Here is a 5,011-nt window from a genome sequence, read left to right on the forward strand (position 1 = left end):
GGGGGGGGCATTGCTTTAAGTACAGCACAGGCTCTGTTACTCCTGAACATCCCTGTTTGCTGAGAAAGGTAACAAAACTCAAACAGCTGAAGAAGAAAGTGAAACAAAAGGCAACAGGTCACACACAGAGTCTATAACAAGGGGAAAGGGCAATTATAACCGTATTGAATTTGCAATGTTACCCTATGTTTAAGGCTATGGTGTGGTTTCCCTTAGGATCATCTCAGTATTTTGATTCCAAAGGATTTCAGATTAAACTACAAAAAAAATTGCTATCATTCTACATTTGTCCTCTTCTCACAGGTAGGACTGCTTTCAAACTTCTAAAATTGACACCAAATTTGAGTTTTTCTTAATTTATTTCTAGAATATCTGAAAAGCCACACCAGATGTTGAAGCAAGACAAGTTTTCATCGGGTCAAACACCGATCACCTTTTCTAAAGTTAAATTTTCCAAACTGGTAGGATTTTAATGCCAAGGCTTTTCTTGAGTAGACTAAGAGCAACACTTGATTTAAAACTACCATTACAACACCAAGGCACTGTGATGCTTGACCAATCCAAAGCTCAGCGCCTTGTAGGAGCATCACTCCTGCCCTTCAAACAGTCTCCCCCAGGAAGGTGCTAGATACTTCTGACCTGTTATCTCCTCTGCTTAAGCCATCCCCACCACCATTTCTCTTGAGTTGACATTTTCCTTGAGGCCAAATTTCTCCACAGTGTAACTTCTACCAAAGCCAGTTACACCATGGCAAAATTTAGCTTTTTTGATCAAATCAAACACATTTCTGCAGTTTGGGACATTACTGCTTCTAAGGTTTTTTTTCTTATTGCTACCTCCTGTTTCCCTATTTTGTGGGTTAGCAGTAGTTGTTTTTGACTTTGCAGACATTGTTCCCCCTGTCTTTTTCATTTAGTTTCCTGTTTATCAGAAATTATGCTTAATTTCACTTTTGCTAACAAAAAAAAAACCCTCTTGATTTATTCACCTGTAGAAAAACTCACCACAAAGGTTACTGTCCCACCATGCAGCACTGTTGTGAAGCTTAATTAACGCTTGTGCAGTGCTTTGAAGACGACACACCCCACAATTACTTAGGGGTGGGTTTTTTTAATTTTTCAACTTTTACATCTTGTTGTAACATCATTGCTCAGAACAGTACTTGGCAGCTTGCACTTTCACAGCACCTATCAACCCAGGCTAGCAGAGAAGATGCTGTAGGTTAGCACAAAGTCCCTCTTTCTGGAGGCTAGTACCTTATCCCCTCCAACACACTCCTGCCAGATCCATTTTCTTGGAGAACTGAACCTCCGGAGCAAATCTTGCAGAGGTCATTCCAAGCATGGACCGTATCCCTCACGCACACCAGAGTTAACTGAGCTTGTCAGCAAAGTGGGATTTGGGAGTTGACCTCAACGGCGATAACTCTGCTGAATTTCCCTGTGGAGGAGGTGCAGCCACCACAGCACAGATTTGGAGCACGTATTGTTTAGGAACATCTCAGACTTGTCTTTCCCTTTTGCTATGTGTCCCTTTGTGCTTTTTTTTAATTTATGATTTATTAAAGATGTCAGTTGACAGGGTGTTTGCTATGCCTAGCTGGAACCTCCTCTAAAGTGCTTCCCAGTAGGCTCTCTATAACTCCCCTTTGATTACCATGTGATTAGTTTGTTCAGCTGATGGCCTTTCTTCTCCAAGATCCTCATTGTGTCTCCTGCCTCCTATGCAGTTCTTAAGAATTTAAATGAGCCATTTTATGTCCTTCTACAAGTAAAGATCGACAAACCCAGCCCCACCCTTCTGCTTTCACTTTTAGTGTGCCTAATAAAAGTAGCGTGAGGGTTGGCCGTTGGTTTGTTGTTTTTACTTTTCTGGGGGTCGTGGCTAATGGAGAATTTTATGTTGTTTCTGACATTGTTTGTGGTGCCTCCCACCAGACTGCCTGCTCCTGGGGATAGAAAGACGGTGGAGTAAATGTCAGGGAAATGCCTCTGCTGTGTCAGGTCTAATTAGACATTTGTACTTGTGGGACAAACACCTTCCTCATAAAATTCAAAGCTCAGCCTCACTTAGCACATGCTCAGAGACACTTGCAAAGTGAAGGCATTGTAAACAGCACACAAAGCTATCCAAATCTGATGCAATTTCTTCCAGCCTTTTAGTTCAGCCCCCACCACACACACCTCCATCCCCACTCCTGCCCCAAGAGACTTCCAACACATGAAATAAAGATGCCTTGCCTTTGCTGTGCTTTACCCAATTGATTTCCAGAAATACAGAAAATCCTCAGCTTGAAGCTCAAGTCACTACATTAAAAACCAATGAGGACAGCCGGTCCATTAACATCTGTGCCCGAGGGCCCCAGTTTTGGGACACAACACAGAGTTGTTCCTATCTTGCCATGCTAAACAGACCCACCAGCTCCCTGTCTATCATTCTGTGGAGGATGCTCCTGCAAACAGGGACACCTCAGGGCTCACCACTGAGTGCACCTCTGCCACCTTTTCCTCTCTGCTCATGCTTTTGACTCAACATAGAGGTTTTCCTCCACGTTTCCGGTTGAGGTGGACACCAGCAGCCCAAGAATAACCTAGTGATTACCTCTCTCAATCTTTTGTCTCTAGTGCTGTAATAGACTTGGCAGGCTCATCCTAGGTCCTCTTACAGCACTATGTGGCTCTGATGTCAATGAGAATTTAAACAGACCACAGACAGATCAACTGCCCAAGACCTCGCTTGGATCTGAAGCCAGCAGGTGGGTGGGACTTGCCCAAGTACCACAGGCATCTCTCTACTAGAGGAGTTTTATGGCAAATCAAGGAGTCCATCCGATGGAGCTCCCACACTCCACCCAGGGAGTCTCACCAGGGTGCACTACTGCTCTACAGAATGGACTTGGCCAAATACCTCCTGGTATAATCTGACTGCTGTGGCCACCACTGTGCAAACATGTAGTATTCTTCAGGACAAAAGGAGGGAGTAGCATGCATACACATGTTCACACGTGTCTGTGCACGTGCATGCATGTATACAAGAAATAGGGTAGTGAGCTGAAAAAACATGAACTCTCAAAAAGAGTAGCCTCATCTTGTCTTTAAACTTCCCCTCCTTTGTCCTCCCAAATCTAAGAGAGCAGCTCCCTCTGTGGGTTTTCCTTCTCGGCTGTTTGTTTGCTGGCTGAGGGTGTATCTAGGGAAGTGGAGGGGGCACCTGGCTGGTGTCAAGGATCACTCATCACTGCTCCCTCACAAGGCAGGGATGAAGCTGAAGACCACCACCACCACCCAAAGTCAAAAAAGTTTGTGTTTCCCTGCTCCTCAGTTGAGCATAAAATCCAAGAAACCTCTGTAGTCTCTGGATCCTTATGTGTACAGGTAGTTCATTCAGGTGCACCTAAATGCTCACATGAGTAAGACTCAATCACCTGTATGAATAAACTTCTGTGCTGTTTACAAGCAGGAGTGAGGCACTGCAGAGTTAGACCACTGCTGAACAAACAGAAATAAGCAGTAAAAAGAACTGTGATACAGCTGCAGAGTCACTGTGCTCTCTGCTGCATGTATGTTTGTACATCAACAGGACTCTTGCCTGGAAGAAATAAGGATTTAGTGAAAGAAATTATCACTCAGGCGATTACATGGAGAAAATCAGCAGCAGTGCGGTATCTCTCTACTGTGCCATGAAGAGTAGATGAATGTAAGTCAAACATACACATTCAATAAGCCTTCGCATCACAAAAACCCTGCTTCAGTAAAAATCATGTTCTGAACTTTAGGTCAGATGGAAATGGTCAGAGCCCATGGTCCATTCCTTGGAAGAATGACTTCTGAGGACATGGGTGATGGAAGAAAGCATGACTCTGCCTTTGGCAACAACAACAGGACTTAGAAAGTGGAAACCTGGAGCCTCAATCACGTGGTCGGTAGAGACTGTGTGCGTATGAAAGATCCTATGTTCCATTTCATAAGACATGGTCTTAATCCTGGCTGGATTCTCAAGTAATTACATGCCACCCACATAACACATTCCACTGTTTTGACTGCAGGTACCACTCTGCTTCATGGCCAAGAGAATAAGTCTTGCACTCTCCACCTGAAATCCCAAATCTGTTTCCTTCACCCTACCACTGCAGGGGAGCTGGTGCCCAAACGAGAGCTTTACAACCACTCTCTATCATCAGAGCCAGAGCCCCAAACCTGGCAGGGCAGTGGCATTGCATGCAGTCAGGCAGGCACTGCTTTGCTTTGCAGCTGCATTTCTGCAACAGGCAAAGACATTACTGTACCTAGGTTGTGGAAAACGCTTTGGGATCCCTAGATGTGAGCGCTGGGGATTAAAATCTAAATCTGCTCGTACACTGCACCAAAAACTCAGAGGTCTGCACTAAGGGAAAGCAGAGAAGTCCTCCACAGGGCCAAAGCCTTCAGTGCTTTAAAACGTCAGAAGAAAAAACAAACAAAAAAAAGACCAACAACTTATATCCAAAGGCCAGGATCACTTCTGTGCTTTGAAATTTTTAACCAAAATCTAAAATTCCCCCTTCCTGTTCTGAGTATACTGGATTACGAGACTCCAGCCACCCCAATCCCACAATGGTCCAAGCATTTCCTGCTTAGCCTGGTTTTGGTTGATACTTCAGGTGCTTGCACATTATTCTCAACTCCATGCCATGAAATGTGTGTGTCAAGGGAGAGGCTGGTATGATATTCCCAGCCTGATGCAGGAGGATCTACATCCATAGTTCCCCAATGACTGAGACGAGAATGTACCCTGGGGGAGTTTGCAATAGATATGAGCAATATTGAGACAAATAGGTGCAGTTGTGGGAGGGTGCCTCACACTGAGGAGAACTGTCAAAAAAAGTGTATGACTATTTAAATGGCCATCTTATTAGCCCAGTCACCCCAAATGGAGAGGGCTGCTTGCATCCCTCAATTTGTGCCTGCACCATCAGGTCCAGATGAGCTCCACCGTGGGTTTTTTTTGGTTTGGGTTTTTTTTTTTTTTTTT

Source organism: Athene cunicularia (assembly GCF_003259725.1).
Source record: "Athene cunicularia isolate RWA chromosome 3 unlocalized genomic scaffold, athCun1 chr3_part1, whole genome shotgun sequence".
Lineage (NCBI taxonomy): Eukaryota > Metazoa > Chordata > Aves > Strigiformes > Strigidae > Athene > Athene cunicularia.